Genomic DNA, 21,656 nt, shown 5'->3' on the forward strand with positions numbered 1-21,656 from the left:
GCCCCCTACAGTACAGGGAGGTATTTCATGTTCTGCACTCTTTACCTGTATTACTGAAGTGCATGCACTGACTGGTGTCTGGTAGCGCCCCCTACAGTACAGGGAGGTATTACATGTTCTGTATTCTTTACCTGTATTACTGAAGTGAATGCACTGACTGGTGTCTGGTAGCGCCCCTACAGTACAGGGAGGTATTACATGTTCAGTACTCTTTACCTGTATTACTGAAGTGTATGCAGTGACTGGTGTCTGGTAGCGCCCCCTACAGTACAGGGAGGTATTACATGTTCTGTAATCTTTACCTGTGTTACTGAAGTGTATGAACTGACTGGTGTCTGGTAGCGCCTCCTAAAGTACAGGGAGGAATTACATGTTCTGTACTCTTTACCTGTATTACTGAAGTGTATGCAGTATGCACTGATTGGTGTCTGGTAGCGCCCCCTACAGTACAGGGAGGTATTACATGTTCTGTACTCTTTACCTGTATCACTGAAGGGTTTGCACTGACTGGTGTCTGGTAGCGCCACCTACAGTACAGGGAGGTATTACATGTTATTTACTCTTTACCTGTGTTACTAAAGTGTATGCAGTGACTGGTATCTTATAGTGCCCCCTACAGTACAGGGAGGTATTACATGTTCTGTACTCTTAACCTGAATTTCTGAAGTGTATGCACTGACAGGTGTCTGGTAGCGCCCTCTACAGTACAGGGAGGTATTATATGTTCTATACTCTTTACCTGTATTACTGAAGTGTATGCACTGACTGGTGTCTGGTAGCGCCCCCTACAGTACAGTGAGGTATTACATGCTCTGTACTATTTACCTGTATTATTGAAGTGTATGCACTGACTGGTGTCTGGTAGCGCCACCTACAGTACAGGGAGGAATTACATGTTTTGTACTTCTCCTTTCCTGTATTACTGAAGGGTATGCACTGACTGGGGTCTGGTAGCGCCACCTACAGTACAGGGAGGTATTACATGTTCTGTACTCTTTACCTGTATTACTGAAGTGTATGCACTGACTGGTGTCTGGTAGCGCCCCCTACAGTACAGGGAGGTAATACATGTTCTGTGCTCTTTACCTGTACCAGGGTTAGCTGCTCCTTTGGACACAGGTGATGGCGGCTCCATTACTTTTTTAGGACATTGTGTGGACTGTACAGGACCCTGAAGAAGCTCCTGTCCTCTACATAGACAGTAATTACAGCTCCCAGCAGATCTTTATTACTTTTATATATAAGGATTTGCTTTATCTGCATTAGTTATCTAGTAGTGTAACAGGGGGTTGTGCAGCTCGACTAGGTAGAAAAGTAGATAACTGTATAGCACCTAATACCCAACGTGCTTGGCTAAAAACATGAAGTGTGAAAAATAAGGTAAAATTCCTCAAGTGATCTAGTGATGGGGGGGGGGGGGGGAGGGGGGGGCGAAGAGGAGGGGGGAAATGGAAAGAGGAGGGAATCAGATAATAGCAAAAAAGCAAAAAAGAGAGATTAGACCATAGAGTAAAAATTATATGAATTTAATGAAAAAAATTAGATAAAATACAAAAAGGGTAGATGTGAGCTGAAGGGGGTAACACAGGGCCCTTGTGATTCCCCTCCAAAAATGAAAAATAAGATATAATAAATAGGATAAATTCAATATAAATAAATAAATAAATAAAATGTGCAAAAAATATGCAAAAACAAAACGTCAATTCTGAATCCCCAGATGGTGCATATAATGCCCTATAGATCAAAGTTCATGGATATGCACAGACATTCAGGTGCAAAAACGGTCAACACAGATATACGGTGTAATATGATTCACAGGAATATGTGGCTGCACTGGTCATGTAGAAAATACCGTTCCAACACGTTACATGTACCATAAATAAGTGCAGAAGGTATGTATCCTGTAAAAGAAGGGCACAGCAATATGGTGTATCGTACAGTCCTGTAGGTAACTAGATATTCTGCAGGTTATGCACTTATGTCCATAGGGTCCTGTGAAGCGGTGGGACGATGTCCCTCTCACCCTGTCCAGCTGGATAACAGTCTGGAGTGATGTCTTCTTTGCTTGCACTGCTGCCGGCACTTCCATCTGTGCGGGGCGGCCGCTTGTCAGGCAGACCGTCTCACCCAGCGAGCGCACAGCAGCGTGTTCGCAGTGATGAGTGGGTTTGGCGTCCTCGATGGTCCGGCTCCAATCCTGTATGAGGCAGCGCGCTCAGGAGAAAGAACAAAGGTGCTAAGTTTAAATGCTGGCCAGTGATGGCAGTCTCTGTGTTGGTAGGTAGTCCGTATCAGGCTCTAAAGGGCAGTTGGTGATCTATGGTATAATCCTGGGGATTCAGGTAAAAACACTAGGGCTAGACGCGTTTCAGGAGACTACTCCTTTCTTCAGTAGCTACTGAAGTTCCCGACTGGTTTCTCTAAGGTTGTGCGCCACAGTTATTAAAAAAAATAAAAAAAACAGGCGGGGGGGGGGGGGATCCTCATGATTTTGGTGCTGCCACCTATTACTGATAAATTCACTCAGCGTTTTGTGAATGATTGGAGGGAAATTCCTGTGAATCCCCCCAGTGATTAGAGTGTAATGATACAAGTCTAAACGACATTCCACACAATAAACACAACTCTTAGTAAATCAGGACGTGTGTTGTACTAATAGACCTTGTATTTCTACCTTTATGTGCTGTTTGTGCTGTTTAACCACTAATGATTTTAGGACACCTTTGGGTCATGTGACTGTTGTTTCTGGATGTAGAGGGGTTAATGAACACCTGTATGTAGTCTGTCGTGTGCTGAAACATGTCAGACATGTGACCCCGCGGTCCGGGGGATGTACATACATTTTTTCACACTGTAATAAGAACCAAGTGTTACAGGAAATGTTTCTGCTGACACTTCTCTTCGTGTCGCTCCGTTGTTTGGAGGCGAATCCTGATCATCCGGAAGATTATTGGATCCCAGGACGGGGTGAGGGCTGAAAGAAATATTCTGAAATGTCTAATATACAGTAACGTGTAATATACAGGAATGTGTTATATACAGCAATGTGTTATATGCAGCAATATGTAATATACAGTAATGTGTTATATACAGTAGTAATATGTAATATACAGTAATGTGTTATATGCAGCAATATGTAATATACAGCAATGTGTTATATGCAGCAATATGTAATATACAGTAATGTGTTATATACAGCAATGTGTTATATACAGTGATGTGTAAAGACGGTAATATGAAATATACAGTAATGTGTTATATGCAGCAATATGTAATATACAGTAATGTGTTATATACAGCAATGTGTTATATGCAGCAATATGTAATATACAGTAATGTGTTATATGCAGCAATATGTAATATACAGTAATGTGTTATATACAGCAATGTGTTATATGCAGCAATATGTAATATACAGTAATGTGTTATATGCAGCAATATGTAAAATACAGTAATGTGTTATATACAGTGATGTGTAAAGACAGTAATGTGTAATATACAGGAATGTGTTATATACAGTGATGTGTAAAGACAATAATATGTAATATACAGTAATGTGTTATATACAGCAATGTGTTATATACAGCAATGTGTTATATGCAGCAATATGTAATATACAGTAATGTGTAATATACAGGAATGTGTAATATACAGTAATGTGTTATATACAATAATGTGTAATATACAGTAATTTGTAGTATACAGTAATGTATAATATACAGTGATGTGTTATATACAGTAATGTGTAATATACAGTAATATGTAATATACAGTAATGGGTTACATCCAGTAATGTGCAATATACAGTAATGTGTTATATACAGTAATGTTTAATATACAGTAACATAGTAACATAGTTCATAAGGTCGAAAAAAGACCGGAGTCCATCAAGTTCAACCTATATCCCTACTGAGTCCCTAATGAGTTGATATTGATCTAGAATTCATAATCTGAAATGTTATTATTCTCCAAAATTGTATCCAGACCCTTTTATATTCTATTACAGAGTTCACCATGACACCTCCTCCGGGAGAGAATCCCACAGTCTCACTGCTCTTACAGTAAAGAACCCCCATCTGTGCTGGTGTAGAAACCTTCTTTCCTCTAGACGTAGAGGATGCCCCCTTGTTATATATACAGTCCTGGGTATAAATAGATAATGGGAGAGATCTCTGTACTGTCCTGATATATTATATATATTATTAGGTCACCTCCTTGTTATATATACAGTCCTGGGCATAAATAGATCATGGAGAGATCTCTGTACTGTCCTGATATATTATATATATTATTAGGTCACCTCCTTGTTATATATACAGTCCTGGGTATAAATAGATCATGGAGAGATCTCTGTACTGTCCTGATATATTATATATATTATTAGGTCACCTCCTTGTTATAGATACAGTCCTGGGTATAAATAGATCATGGAGAGATCTCTGTACTGTCCTGATATATTATATATATTATTAGGTCACCTCCTTGTAATTTATACAGTCCTGGGTATACATAGATCATGGAGAGATCTCTGTACTGTCCTGATTTATTATATATATTATTAGGTCACCTCCTTGTTATATATACAGTCCTGGGTATAAATAGATCATGGAGAGATCTCTGTACTGTCCTGATAAATGATATATATTATTAGGTCACCTCCTTGTTATGTATACAGTCCTGGGTATAAATAGATCATGGAGAGATCTCTGTACTGTCCTGATAAATGATATATATTATTAGGTCACCTCCTTGTTATATATACAGTCCTGGGTATAAATAGATCATGGAGAGATCTCTGTACTGTCCTTATATATTATATATATTATTAGGTCACCTCCTTGTTATATATACAGTCCTGGGTATAAATAGATCATGGAGAGATCTCTGTACTGTCCTGATTTATTATATATATTATTAGGTCACCTCCTTGTTATATATACAGTCCTGGGTATAAATAGATCGTGGAGAGATCTCTGTACTGTCCTGATATATTATATATATTATTAGGTCACCTCCTTGTTATATATACAGTCCTGGGTATAAATAGATCATGGAGAGATCTCTGTACTGTCCTGATATATTATATATATTATTAGGTCACCTCCTTGTTATATATACAGTCCTGGGTATAAATAGATCATGGAGAGATCTCTGTACTGTCCTGATATATTATATATATTATTAGGTCACCTCCTTGTTATATATACAGTCCTGGGCATAAATAGATCATGGAGAGATCTCTGTACTGTCCTGATATATTATGCATATTATTAGGTCACCTCCTTGTTATATATATACAGTCCTGGGTATAAATAGATCATGGAGAGATCTCTGTACTGTCCTGATATATTATATATATTATTAGGTCACATCCTTGTTATATATACAGTCCTGGGTATAAATAGATCATGGAGAGATCTCTGTACTGTCCTGATATATTATATATATATTATTAGGTCACCTCCTTGTTATATATACAGTGTTGGGTATAAATAGATCATGGAGAGATCTCTGTACTGTCCTGATAAATTATATATATTATTAGGTCACCTCCTTGTTATATATATACAGTCCTGGGTATAAATAGATCATGGAGAGATCTCTGTACTGTCCTGATATATTATGCATATTATTAGGTCACCTCCTTGTTATATATATACAGTCCTGGGTATAAATAGATCATGGAGAGATCTCTGTACTGTCCTGATATATTATATATATATTATTAGGTCACCTCCTTGTTATATATACAGTGTTGGGTATAAATAGATCATGGAGAGATCTCTGTACTGTCCTGATAAATTATATATATTATTAGGTCACCTCCTTGTTATATATATACAGTCCTGGGTATAAATAGATCATGGAGAGATCTCTGTACTGTCCTGATATATTATATATATTATTAGGTCACCTCCTTGTTATATATACAGTCCTGGGTATAAATAGATCATGGAGAGATCTCTGTACTGTCCTGATATATTATATATATTATTAGGTCACCTCCTTGTTATAGATACAGTCCTGGGTATAAATAGATCATGGAGAGATCTCTGTACTGTCCTGATATATTATATATATTATTAGGTCACCTCCTTGTAATTTATACAGTCCTGGGTATACATAGATCATGGAGAGATCTCTGTACTGTCCTGATTTATTATATATATTATTAGGTCACCTCCTTGTTATATATACAGTCCTGGGTATAAATAGATCATGGAGAGATCTCTGTACTGTCCTGATATATTATATATATATTATTAGGTCACCTCCTTGTTATATATACAGTCCTGGGTATACATAGATCATGGAGAGATCTCTGTACTGTCCTGATATATTATGCATATTATTAGGTCACCTCCTTGTTATATATATACAGTCCTGGGTATACATAGATCATGGAGAGATCTCTGTACCGTCCTGATAAATTATATATATTATTAGGTCACCTCCTTGTTATATATATACAGTCCTGGGTATAAATAGATCATGGAGAGATCTCTGTACTGTCCTGATATATTATATATATTATTAGGTCACCTCCTTGTTATAGATACAGTCCTGGGTATAAATAGATCATGGAGAGATCTCTGTACTGTCCTGATATATTATATATATTATTAGGTCACCTCCTTGTTATTTATACAGTCCTGGGTATACATAGATCATGGAGAGATCTCTGTACTGTCCTGATTTATTATATATATTATTAGGTCACCTCCTTGTTATATATACAGTCCTGGGTATAAATAGATCATGGAGAGATCTCTGTACTGTCCTGATATATTATATATATATTATTAGGTCACCTCCTTGTTATATATACAGTCCTGGGTATACATAGATCATGAAGAGATCTCTGTACTGTCCTGATATATTATATATATTATTAGGTCACCTCCTTGTTATATATACAGTCCTGGGTATAAATAGATCATGGAGAGATCTCTGTACTGTCCTGATATATTATATATATTATTAGGTCACCTCCTTGTTATATATACAGTCCTGGGTATAAATAGATCATGGAGAGATCTCTGTACTGTCCTGATATATTATATATATTATTAGGTCACCTCCTTGTTATTTATACAGTCCTGGGTATAAATAGGTCATGGAGAGATCTCTGTACTGACCTGATATATTATATATATATTATTAGGTCACCTCCTTGTTATATATACAGTCCTGGGTATAAATAGATCATGGAGAGATCTCTGTACTGTCCTGATTTATTATATATATTATTAGGTCACCTCCTTGTTATATATACAGTGCTGGGTATAAATAGATCATGGAGAGATCTCTGTACTGTCCTGATATATTATATATATTATTAGGTCACCTCCTTGTTATATATACAGTCCTGGGTATAAATAGATCATGGAGAGATCTCTGTACTGTCCTGATATATTATATATATTATTAGGTCACCTCCTTGTTATTTATACAGTCCTGGGTATAAATAGGTCATGGAGAGATCTCTGTACTGACCTGATATATTATATATATATATATATATATATATATATATATATATATATATATATATTATTAGGTCACCTCCTTGTTATAGATACAGTCCTGGGTATAAATAGATCATGGAGAGATCTCTGTACTGTCCTGATGTATTATATATATATATTATTAGGTCACCTCCTTGTTATAGATACAGTCCTGGGTATAAATAGATCATGGAGAGATCTCTGTACTGTCCTGATATATTATATATATTATTAGGTCACCTCCTTGTTATTTATACAGTCCTGAGTATAAATAGATCATGGAGAGATCTCTGTACTGTCCTGATATATTATATATATTATTAGGTCACCTCCTTGTTATATATACAGTCCTGGGTATAAATAGATCATGGAGAGATCTCTGTACTGTCCTGATTTATTATATATATTATTAGGTCACCTCCTTGTTATATATACAGTGCTGGGTATAAATAGATCATGGAGAGATCTCTGTACTGTCCTGATATATTATATATATTATTAGGTCACCTCCTTGTTATATATACAGTCCTGGGTATAAATAGATCATGGAGAGATCTCTGTACTGTCCTGATATATTATATATATTATTAGGTCTCCTCCTTGTTATATATACAGTCCTGGTATAAATAGATCATGGAGAGATCTCTGTACTGTCCTGAAATATTATATATATTATTAGGTCACCTCCTTGTTATATATACAGTCCTGGGTATAAATAGATCATGGAGAGATCTCTGTACTGTCCTGATATATTATATATATTATTAGGTCACCTCCTTGTTATATATACAGTCCTGGGTATAAATAGATCATGGAGAGATCTCTGTACTGTCCTGATATATTATATATATTATTAGGTCACCCCCTTGTTATATATACAGTCCTGGGTATAAATAGATCATGGAGAGATCTCTGTACTGTCCTGATATATTATATATATTATTAGGTCACATCCTTGCTATATATACAGTCCTGGGTATAAATAGATCATGGAGAGATCTCTGTACTGTCCTGATATATTATATATATTATTAGGTCACCTCCATGTTATTTATACAGTCCTGGGTATAAATAGATCATGGAGAGATCTCTGTACTGTCCTGATATATTATATATATATATATTATTAGGCCACCTCCTTGTTATATATACAGTCCTGGGTATAAATAGATCATGGAGAGATCTCTGTACTGTCCTGATATATTATATATATTATTAGGTCACCTCCTTGTTATTTATACAGTCCTGGGTATAAATAGATCATGGAGAGATCTCTGTACTGTCCTGATTTATTATATATATTATTAGGTCACCTCCTTGTTATATATACAGTCCTGGGTATAAATAGATCATGGAGAGATCTCTGTACTGTCCTGATATATTATATATATATATATATATATATATATATATATATATATATATATATATATTATTAGGTCACCCCCTTGTTATATATACAGTCCTGGGTATAAATAGATCATGGAGAGATCTCTGTACGGTCCAGATATATTTATACATAGTTACTAGGTCGCCCCTAAGCCTTCTTTTTTTTTTTTTAAACTAAATAACCCTAATTCTGATAATCTTTCTGGGTACTGTAGTCCTCCCATTCCCCGTATTACTCTGGTTGCCCGTCTTTGAACCCTCTCCAGCTCCATTATATCTTTATTTTGTGGTCTGACCAGTACTGTACACAGTATTCCATGCGTGGTCTGACTAGTACTGTACACAGTATTCTATGTGTGGTCTGACCAGTACTATACACAGTATTCTATGTGTGGTCTGACCAGTACTGTATACAGTATTCTATGTGTGGTCTAACCAGTACTGTACACAGTATTCAATGTGTGGTCTGACTAGTACTGTACATGGTATTCCCTGTGTGGTCTGACCAGTACTGTACACAGTATTCTATGTGTGGTCTGACCAGTACTGCACACAGTATTCTATGTGTGGTCTGACCAGTACTGTACACAGTATTCTATGTGTGGTCTGACCAGTACTGTACACAGTATTTTATGTCTGGTCTGACCAGTACTGTACACAGTATTCCATGTGTGGTCTGACCAGTACTGTACACAGTATTCAATGTGTGGTCCAACTAGTACTGTACACGGTATTCCAAGTGTGGTCTGACCAGTACTGTACACAGTATTCTATGTGTGGTCTGACGAGTACTGTACACAGTATTCCATGTGTGGTCTGACCAGTACTGTACACAGTATTCAATGTGTGGTCTGACCAGTAGTGTACACAGTATTCTATGTGTGGTCTGACCAGTACTGTACACAGTATTCTATGTGTGGTCTGACTAGTACTGTATACAGTATTCTATGTGTGGTGTGGTCTGACCAGTACAGTACACAGTATTCTATGTGTGGTCTGACCAGTACTGTACACAGTATTCCATGTGTGGTCTGACCAGTACTGTACACAGTATTGCATGTGTGGTCTGTGCAGTACTGTACACAGTATTCCATGTGTGGTCTGACCAGTACTGTACACAATATTCTATGTGTGATCTGACCAGTACTGTACACATAATTCCATGTGTGGTCTGACCAGTACTGTACATAATATTCTATGTGTGGTCTGACTAGTGATTTTTACAGCAGTAGAATTATTTCCTTGTCGTGGGCATCTATGCCCCTATTGACGCCCCCCATGATTTTATTAGCCTTGGCAGCAGCTGCCCGACACTGGTGACTACAGCTAAATTTACTGTTAACTAAGACTCCAAAAGTCCTTTTCCACGTCAGTTGTCCCAAGTGTTCTCCCATTTAATACATAATCCCAGCCCAGATTATTCTTCCCCATGTGCATTACCTTACATTTATTAGTGTTAACTCATCTGCCACTTCCCAGCCCAAACCTCCACTCTATCCAGATCCATTTGTAACAGTGCACTGTCCTCTATTGTGTTATCTGCTATATACAGTGCACTTTTCTCTATAGTGTTATATTCTATATACAGTGCACTGTCCTCTATAGTGTTATCTTCTATATTCCTGTGCACTGTCCTTTATAGTGTTATATTCTATATACTGTGTTATCTATTCTATATATATTGTGTTATCTACTATACACAGTGCACTGTCCTCTATAGTGTTGATGACTTTACAGAGTTTAGTATCATCTACAAAGATTGCTACTTTACTATTCAACCCCTCTACAAGCTCATTAATGAATATATTAAAAAGAATAGGACCCAAGACTGACCCCTGTGGTCCCCACTAGTAACAGTCACCCAATCAGAATAAGTACCATTAATAACCACCCTCTGTTTCCTATCACTGAGCCAGTTACTTACCCACTTACACTCATTCTCCCCCAGCCCCATTCTTCTCATTTTATGCACCAACCATTTATGTGGAACCGTATTAAATGCTTTGGAAAAATCCAGATATACGACATCCAGCGATCGCCCCTGGTCCAGTCTGGAGCTCACCTCCTCATAAAAGCTGATCAGGTGACAGGACCGATCCCTCATAAAGCCATGCTGATATGGAGTCATACATTTATTTTCATCAAGATATTCCAAAATAGCATCTCTTAGAAAACCCTCAAACAATTTACATACAATGGAGGTTAAACTAACAGGTCTATAATTCCCAGGGTCACCTTTTGATCCCTTTTTAAATATTTCAAAAAAAGATATTGTATATAATAAGGAAATTACCATATACAAAACCAGTCCTCAAAGGACAGTAGAGAAGACAGAAGAGGGATTAGATGCAGAAAAAAAAGAGAAAGAGAAGGATATCAAATAAATTAATGAAATAATATGTGTATATATGGGTATAGATAGACCTGAATCAAGAGTAGATACAATTAATTAATATTTAATGGGTAATAAAAAAATATGTAAGCTATAATACACTCTATCACACCTGGGCAGGGCCCTTGCACCAGATGTGAAATCAATACAATGTGATACTGATATTAAAATCAATATTAAAAATCAGAAAAATTGTCAAAGTATTAAATCAACCACCTATTTGATAAGCACAGTCCTGTTAAGCCTTAAAGAAGATGCAGAAAATAGTCGGACAATAATAGATTAGTAGATCAGATTGGCAGTTCGCAGAGCGATGTAACCAGAGATAATGTCAATGATTTCAGAGTAGCGATACAATGTTGCAATAGTAGTTATACCTGCGGTACGCAATATGATCTATTCGTTACTCACGGTCTGTGTGGCCGGCTTCCTCCTAGCTGGTAATCTCGGCAGCGAGGACAGCGTTTTGCACTGGCACGGAGTGGCGTCCGGCCCCTATGAGGGTAGGTGTGTTGACCTGATTGTAGTGCGGTCCCAATAGGTACAGGTACAGGTTGGCACGGATGGGCATCCGGCCGAACTGGTTTTGTGATAGCAGATGGAAGTAGATGAATGGACTTAGCGCAGTCCCTGGCGTCCTCGTGTTAGGTCGCGCACGATCCTTTGGTGGTCCACAAAATAAGGTGCTGATTGTAGTGTGGTCCCAGTAGGTACAGGTACAGGTTGGCACGGATGGGCATCCGGCCGAACTGGTTTTGTGATAGCAGATGGAAGTAGATGAATGGACTTAGCGCAGTCCCTGGCGTCCTCGTGTTAGGTCGCGCACGATCCTTTGGTGGTCCACAAAATAAGGTGCTGATTGTAGTGTGGTCCCAGTAGGTACAGGTACAGGTTGGCACGGATGGGCATCCGGCCGAACTGGTTTTTGATAGCAGATGGAAGTAGATGAATGGACTTAGCGCAGTCCCTGGCGTCCTCGTGTTAGGTCTCGCACGATCCTTTGGCGGTCCACGAAATAAGGTGCTACAGCACTGCCAATGGCTAAAGGGTCGGTTTTAGAAGTTCATAAAAGTTCATAAGAGTTGTAAAAGGTGATGGTATTAAAAATATACGGGCTATACGCGTTTCAAGACCGTAGTCTCATTCTTCAGTAGCCAGAAATATATATTTCTGGCTACTGAAGAATGAGACTACGGTCTTGAAACTGGCACCACAATATTGGCACCACATTTGCCATGCACCAGTCCTGGGGAACAGTCCCTGTTACTATAGAGTCCCTGAATATTAAATAATGGGGTCTGTCTATTACATTACTTAATTCCTTTAGAACACGGGGGTGAATGCCATCTGGACCTGGCGATTTGTCTATTTTGATTTTTTTGTAGACGGCACTGTACTTCTTCCTGGGTTAGACAGGTGACCTGTACTTCTTCCTGGGTTAGACAGGTGACCTGTACTTTTTCCTGGGTTAGACAGGTGACCTGTACTTCTTCCTTGGTTAGACAGGCAGCCTGTACTTCTTCCTGGGTTAGACAGGTGACCTGTACTTCTTCTTGGGTTAGACAGGTGACCTGTACTTCTTCCCAGGTTAGACAGGTGACCTGTACTTCTTCCCGGGTAAGACAGGCGACCTGTACTTCTTCCTGGGTTATACAGGTAACCTGTACTTCTTCCTGGGCTAGACAAGTGACCTGTACTGGGGAGTTTACCTTATCTCACTGTATTTCACCTGGCATTTCATTTTCCTCAGTAAACACAGTGGAGAATAATTTGTTTAATATATTTGCTTTTTCCTTATCTCCGTTTAAAATTTCTATCTCTTTGGGGTTAATTTTACTCTCTTTGGCAATGAGTCTTTCTGTCTCTATTTTTGTGGCTTTTATCAGTTTTTTTTTACATATTTTACATTTTTCTCTATAGCTTTTTAATGCTTCTTCACTGCCGTCCTGTTTTAGTAGTTTAAATGCTTTATTTTTGTCATTTATTGCCCCTTAACATTTTTATTCATCCATATTGGTTTTATTTTATTTCTGACCCTTTTATTCCCATAAGGTTTATACATCTTACAGTGAGAATTTAAGATATTTTTAAGTCTCCCATTTAGTGTTAGTATTGTTGTTTTTGAGGACATTATCCCATTTTATCTTGTTAAGGGCTTCTCTGAGTTGTTCATACTTCGCCTACCTAATGTTCATTGTTTTTGTGGCCCCTCGAGAGATTCCCTCCTCCCCCTTTCTGTTTTGTCTGATCCTTCCTGAATAGACTATAACCCTGTATGTTACCGCCCAGTCACAGCGATCGTCCAACCAAGTCTCTGTTATACCCGCGATGTCATAATCCTCCTCAGACATCAACCGCTCCAGGGCATCAGTTTATTGGTCAGACTTCTGCCATTAGTCATCATGTAATTCAATGGTGTATGAAGCCTATCCCTATTATACTAACCCCTCCCCCGCTCCTATCCCTATTATACTAACCCCTCCCCTGCTCCTATCCCTATTATACTAACCCCTCCCCCGCTCCTATCCCTATTATACTAACCCCTCCCCCGCTCCTATCCCTATTATACTAACCCCTCCCCCGCTCCTATCCCTATTATACTAACCCCTCCCCCACTCCTACCCCTATTATACTAATCCCTCCCCCCCTCCCCCCACTCCTATCCCTATTATACTAACCCCTCCCCCCCACTCCTATCCCTATTATACTAATCCCTCCCCCTCCCCCCCACGCCTATCCCTATTATACTAACCCCTCCCTCTGCTCCTATCCCTATTATACTAACCCCTCCCTCCGCTCCTATCCCTATTATACTAACCCCTCCCTCTGCTCCTATCCCTATGAACTATTCTAACCCCTCCCCCCACTCCTATCCCTATTAACTATTCTAACCCCTCCCCCGCTCCTTTCCCTAATAACTATTCTAACCCCTCCCCCACTCCTATCCCTATTAACTATTCTAACCCCTCCTCCGCTCCTATCCCTATTAACTATTCTAACCCCTCCTCCGCTCCTATCCCTATTAACTATTCTAACCCCTCCCCCGCTCCTATCCCTATTAACTATTCGAAACCTTCCCCCGCTCCTATCCCTATTAACTATTCTAACCCCTCCCCCACTCCTATCCCTATTAACTATTCTAACCGCTCCCCCACTCTTATCCCTATTAGCTATTCTAACCCCTCCCCCGCTCCTATCCCTATTAATCATTCTAACCCCTCCTCTGCTCCTATCCCTATTCACTATTCTAACCGCTCCCCCACTCCTATCCCTATTCACTATTCTAACCGCTCCCCCGCTCCTATCCCTATTCACTATTCTAACCCCTCCCCCACTCCTATCCCTATTAACTATTCTAACCGCTCCCCCGCTCCTATCCCTATTCACTATTCTAACCGCTCCCCCGCTCCTATCCCTATTAACTATTCTAACCCCTCCCCCACTCCTATCCCTATTAACTATTCTAACCGCTCCCCCACTCTTATCCCTATTAGCTATTCTAACCCCTCCCCCGCTCCTATCCCTATTAATCATTCTAACCCCTCCTCCGCTCCTATCCCTATTCACTATTCTAACCGCTCCCCCACTCCTATCCCTATTAACTATTCTATCCTCTCCCCCCGCTCCTATCCCTATTAACTATTCTAACCCCTCCCCCGCTCCTATCCCTATTAATCATTCTAACCCCTCCTCCGCTCCTATCCCTATTCACTATTCTAACCGCTCCCCCGCTCCTATCCCTATTAACTATTCTATCCCCTCCCCCCGCTCCTATCCCTATTAACTATTCTAACCCCTCCCTCCGCTCCACCCCAGGTACATTAATAAGTCCCCCCTCTATCTACACTATCTTCCCCCTCTTTGCTGTAGGTTCCCTCCCCCCCCCCCCCCCCCCAGTCAGTAGTTTAAACACTCCTCCACCCTTCTAGCCATCTTCTCCCCAAGCACAGCTGCACCCTCCCCATTGAGGTGCAGCCCGCCCCTACGGTAGAGCCGGTAGTAATGTGTTATATACAGTAATGTGATATATACAGTAATGTGTAATATAAAGGAATGTGTTATATACAGTAATGTGTAATATACAGTAATATGTAATATACAGTAATGTGTTATATGCAGTAATGTGTTATATACAGTAACGGGATATATACAGTAATGTGTAATATAAAGGAATGTGTTATATACTGTAATATGTTATATACAGTAATGTGTAATATACAGTAATATGTTATATACAGTAATGTGTAATACAAAGGAATGTGTTATATACTGTAATATGTAATAAACAGTAATGTGTAATATACAGTAATATGCTATATACAGTAATGTGTAATATAAAGGAATGTGTTATATACTGTAATATGTGATATACAGTAATGTGTAATATACAGTAATATGCTATATACAGTAATGTGTAATATACAGGAATGTGTAATATACAGTAATATGTTATATACAGTAATGTGTAATATACAGGAATGTGTTATGTACAGTAGTAATATGTAATATACAGTAATGTGTTATATACAGTAGTAATATGTAATATACAGTAATGTGTTATATACAGGAATGTGTAATATACAGTAATGTGTTATATACAGCAATGTGTTATATACAGGAATGTGTAATATACAGTAATGTGTTGTATACAGCAATGTGTTATATACAGGAATGTGTAATATACAGTAATGTGTTATATACAGTAGTAATATGTAATGTACAGGAATGTGTAATATGCAGTAATGTGATAAATATAGTACTGTGTAATGTGATATATACTGTAATATGTAATATACAGTAATGTGTTATATACAGGAATGTGTAATATACAGTAATGTGATAAATATAGTAATGTGTAATATACAGTAATGTGTTATATACAGTAATATGTAATATACAGTAATGTGGTATATACAGTAGTAATATGTAATGTACAGGAATGTGTAATATACAGTAATGTGATAAATATAGTACTGTGTAATGTGATATATACTGTAATATGTAATATACAGTAATGTGTTATATACAGGAATGTGTAATATACAGTAATGTGATAAATATAGTAATGTTTAATATACAGTAATGTGTTATATACAGTAATATGTAATATACAGGAATGTGTAATATACAGTAATGTGATAAATATAGTAATGTGTAATATACAGTAATGTGATAAATATAGTAATGTTTAATATACAGTAATGTGATATATACAGTCTAGGGGCAGAGTACCCCTTTAAGTATCCACCTCTCTGTACATTTAAATAATAAAGATCATCATACTTACCTCCCCTGCTCCCCTTGCCACTGCCAGATCCTCCGCTCCCTTCTGCGCTCCTATTTATTTTGCTGATAAAATCAGATTCCCTGCTCAGGTCTTTAGTTTGCTTAGTGGGGAGTAGAAACCGGAGGATATGGCAGCGGCGGGGGGAGCAGGGGAGGTAAGTATTTCAGTGGAAAACAATGATCATAAGGTGTCTCCATCTTCTGGGAGAATTGATGGGGTTTTGTGCAGTAGGTCACACAGATCTGTGATGTTGCGGGTGGAGTTAGTTGTAGGATTGTTGTGCACTCACCCTTATGAATACAGCTGTTCGGGTTTTCATATTTTTCCACTTTCTCTCCTAAGGGAATTATCCATGAATAAAAAAACAAAACAAATTTCTTACACAAACAGCGCCACCCTTGTCCTCTGGTTGTGTGTGGTATTGCAGCTCAGTTCCACTTAAAGGGGTATTCCAGGCAAAATCTTTTTTTTATATATATCAACTGGCTCCAGAAAGTTAAACAGATTTGTAAATTACTTCTATTAAAAATCTTAATCCTTCCAATAGTTATTAGCTTCTGAAGTTTTCTGTCTAACTGCTCAATGATGATGTCACGTCCCGGGATCTGTGCATGATGGGAGAAAATCCCCATAGGAACTGCACAGCTCCCGGGACATGAGTCATCAGAGAGCAGTTAGACAGAAAACAACAACTCAACTTCAGAAGCTAATAACTATTGGAAGGATTAAGATTTTTTTAATAGAAGTAATTTACAAATCTGTTTAACTTTCCGGAGTCAGTTGATATATATATAAAAAAAAATTGGCCTGGAATACCCCTTTAAGTAAATGGAGCTAAGTTGTAATACCCCACACAACCTGAGGACGGTGGTGGCGCTGTTTATGAAAGGAATTAGTTTTGTTTTTCTATTCATAGATAACCCTTTACATGTAACATATGTCCCAGGAAAGAGATCATCTGATATCTCCTCATAGTGAATGTGGAGGCCGGCTGTAGTATTTCTGCTCCCTACACTCTCCCGAATGGCTCCTGAAGGAGGAGGAGTCCAGACTTAAAAAAATTGTCTTATAAATTAGTGGAATAACAATAGAAGATAAAATAATTGGAGAAGAGAATTATATGTAAAACCTTCCTGTTCTGTAGGTGGAAGGAATAGAAGAATTGATATTTGAGTGTACAGCGCTACCGAATCTGTGTGCGCTATATAAATAAAGAGTTATTATTAATATTATGATGATGATGATGATGATTATAAAACAATATAATCCTTATTATGGATTTTTTCATATGTCCACACAATTTGTATATACATGAAATAGAATCACATTCACACCCACAGCCCCCCCCCCATGCCCCCCTTACTTCAAAATATAGTTTATGACATTCTTCACATTACAGTTACCTGATAGGATCAGTTCACATTCACCCTCACAGCGGACACATTCCTCTTCTGGATGGCGTCCTTGTATTTGGGCTAAGTCCTTGCCCTTGACCCCCTGGGCCTGAGGCTTTCTATCTTGTCCCAGAGATTGTTTATGACAGGGGAAAGCAGGTACAACCGGATCATCTCTATTGCTATATACAAGACGGAATTAATACTAATACAAAAGTCTTGTGTCTTCCAGATATGAGACCCTTTAAAGGGGTACTCCAAAGGATAGGGGATAAGATGCCTGATCGCGGGGGTCCCGCCGCTGGGGACCCCCCGTAATCTTGCACGCCGCACCCCGTTACAATCAGCCCCCGGAGCGAGTCTGATTACTGGCAATCACGGGGACGGAGCATAGTCACGTCATGGCCCCACCCCCGTGTGACGTCACACTCTGCCCCCTCAATGCAAGCCTATGGGAGGGGGCGTGACAGCTGTCAAGCCCCCTCCCATAGGCTTGCATTGAGGGGGGGTCTCAGGTCTCTGGGACTAAGCATGACGAGAGACACATTAGATCATTAATATACAATAAAGATTTCGCTCTCCTGTTTTCTAGTTCAGGGATTTGTGAAGCTGCAGGATCCTCCCTCCTCGGCCCAGGATTACACATGGAGGACTTTGTCTCCCTGCTCCTCCTCAGTCTTCCCTGTGTGATGTCGGCCTTGTGAGTAGATCTCTGGGTCCCCATTGGACCCGGCACTGCTGCCCTCTGCTCCCTTTTTATAGTATGTGGGGGCAGTGAGGAGTTTTTGGTCTCACTATTGCCGGTGAAGGGAACTGAGGAAGTGTAAAGCTATGTGCGCTGGCACTGGGCCTGATAATGGGGCTGAGGGACCCCCAGGTCCCATTTTGCATTATCTAACACACTGTGGATGACTAACCTCTGGGCGGCTTGGGATTATCCCCCTTAGTGACCTGCCAGGTACCACAGGAGCTCATTGAGGACTACCAAGATCGGAGAAAACTCTTAAAAAATGATGCAGGGGAACTAAGGCCATGGAATGTCCCAGCCAGGGGTAATTATAGGAGTGAGGGGCAGCACCATACCTGTCAAGGGGTACACCCCCTAACCTGTCTATAAAGATGACCTTCATAGGGACCATTCTCTGTGTATCATCTTGTTTTAGAGCCATGAATGAGGACTTGTTGACCCATTTACCACAATTTGGAACCAGCCGAAACTGATACCAGAGGGAAATTCGATCCAATGTGGTGACCTGATACAATATCTGGAGGTTCGTATGTAATTGTGGGAAAGAAATATTGAGGGAAACAAAATTCACCAATGACCCCTCGATTGTGTAGAGGATTCTCATTGACCTAGATAAGCAGCAGTGAATTGTGGGGGGATTTGTTCCTAGGGTGACGTGCTGGACAATGAGCTGCATCTTACCTGACTCCTCATTAACTCTAGGGTCTCGGCCTTTTGGCTAAGATCAAGTGTAGTATCTGCTCTTATCAGTTTAATGCTGGTGGGGATGGGTGCTGCATGGTAGGAGGCCGGTGTACCGGGGCATTCCGGGGCTGGTTCTGAGGAATCAGCTCGATGGCTGTCCTGATGTGACCTGGTTCCTCCGGGTCTCGCCATGAGGTAGAGGGGTGTAAAGCCGAGGTATTTCTGTGCCTTGGGGAGTGGTGACCCTGAGGTGCCGAAACTCACTGGGTGTTATAGCTCACTGAGTGAACGCTCTGCACCATTACTCTTCACCTTTGGCACTCACCCTTGGTATCCCGGCCTTCTGGCTAGGATCAGGCCAATACCTTGTATGTATATGATTTGTGTTTTTGATGATAATACAGGGCTTTTATTGGGCTTTTTTACACTTCATTCTTTTATTGAAGTACTTTTTATTTATTTTTTTACACTTTTTGCAGGTTATACTATGAATACATTTGTACTGCAGCACAGTATAACCTGATGAGCTGCAGACACTACAGTCTCTGGCTGGATCTCACAGGCTTCCGTAGCAGGCAGACAGGAGGTCAAGATCTGACCTCCTGCAACCATAGCAACCAATGGCGACCCGCAGACGTATCACGGCGTCGCCGTTGGTGAACAGGGGGAGAGCGCTCCCCCTGTCAACACCATAGATTCCGTGATCAGGATTGATCACTGCATTTAGGGGGTTAATGCTGCCGGGATCGGCGCGATCGCCTCCGGCAGCTGTGGCTGGACTCCGGCTGTGATTAACAGCCGGGTCCCATCGCTGATCTTCTGCGCTGCCCGCGGCAGTGCCGGAGATCGCTAGGACGTATGCACAAGTCCTATTGCGCAAACGTGTCGGGTGCTGGGAAGTATGCATGCGTCCTATAGCGGGAAGGGGTTAAATGTATCTTGCCACTGGACCATGGCGAGAATAATGTTGTAAGTGGGAGTGAGGATTTCCTGTACACGTCAGGTCCCATACATAGAGAATGAAGATATACTGAACTTTTTTTCCATAAAACTTTTTATCATAATGTAATACTTACTAAGAAAAACACAATGTGGAGATATAGACATGTAAGGATGTTCCGTTCCGTGCGGAACCATCCGATCCTGTACTGACAAATATCTTACTGAGGCCTCCTTTACGTATATGTGTGGTAGGCCTCAGGGGTAGGGGTAGTACAGTCAGGGATTTGCTTTGGTATATCAGGGGTTAATATTAACCCTATAGTTCGTGACGCCAGGCTGAGGGCTAGTATGCTGAGATGACTCTCCGGCCTATCGCCGCCCTTCCCAATAACGACAGGGGCATAAGAATAAAGACTGAAGGTCCACAAGGTAGTTGAATTTGAACTTGCATAAACTTGACTTAACGGCTTGCGGTACATCCACAGAGTAGTAACAGTCTCAATTAAACAGTCTCTATATACTTCAATGACTGACAGATGTTGCGGACCTTGACTTTAGACAATAGTCTCGGAGTTCAGGGTATATTGCGAAGATCCGTCCGGATTTAGGGGATAGATAAGGTCCGGTGGTCTTGCAGAGTGTTTAGGGATTGATACACTCACAATTTGGAATAGAACAGCCGTCGCCGCAAGGCTAAGGCCTACACTCACTGATGACAGCAGCGCCGATCCTTTCTCGTCAACAGCCAGGAACCAAGAGCGAGATTAATGGCCGCCGCGCCCTTATATGGGCAGGGGCGGGCCGTTTTGATTGGTCCAGCCATCTGTCACTCACCGTCACAAAGGAAATGAGTGCATTATGTCACAAGGACCTCCAAAGGTCCTCAAGCAGAAATACCATAGAGTTCACCTGATCACGTGACCCGAAGTACGCTTCTCACAGGTAATTAACTATTTATATACAGTTAAACTTCCACAAATAAGGAGCATATGACTAGAGCAATGACTATAGGGGTGAGAGGTGACTAGAGGTGGACTATATAAAAAGGACCCCGACGTCCTAGGGACTCTGGCTATGGGGACCTATAAACAGGTACCGTATAGGATGCGGTACTGGGACACCACATATGCATAATCAGAAACTGAAGTGAACCTGTCATCTACAAAAACTTTTTATAAAAAGTAGATGATACCATAATATAAATATTTGTAATGTACATTGGTCAAAAACTGTTTATATGCTTGGGTGAAAAAAATGCTGTCCCTGCAGCTATTGTCTGTGTGTCTATATGATGAGTCCAAAAAGAGGAAGT

The 21,656-nt window shown here is 39.9% G+C and overlaps 1 protein-coding gene and 1 pseudogene across 1 annotated transcript in view; both read left to right on the forward strand.

Moving 5' to 3' along the window:
* The first annotated feature begins 2,905 nt into the window (after positions 1-2,905).
* LOC130284954 (uncharacterized) overlaps positions 2,906-21,656 on the forward strand; it is a 66,000-nt gene continuing 47,249 nt past the window's right edge. The window contains exon 1 of the mRNA XM_056535937.1: positions 2,906-2,967. The gene's annotated coding sequence lies outside the window, so the exon portion shown is untranslated. The remainder of the gene's footprint in view (positions 2,968-21,656) is intronic.
* Positions 19,423-19,587, forward strand: LOC130290059 (U2 spliceosomal RNA; annotated as a pseudogene).

The sequence above is a fragment of the Hyla sarda genome, chromosome 8 (genome assembly GCF_029499605.1).
Source record: "Hyla sarda isolate aHylSar1 chromosome 8, aHylSar1.hap1, whole genome shotgun sequence".
NCBI lineage: Eukaryota > Metazoa > Chordata > Amphibia > Anura > Hylidae > Hyla > Hyla sarda.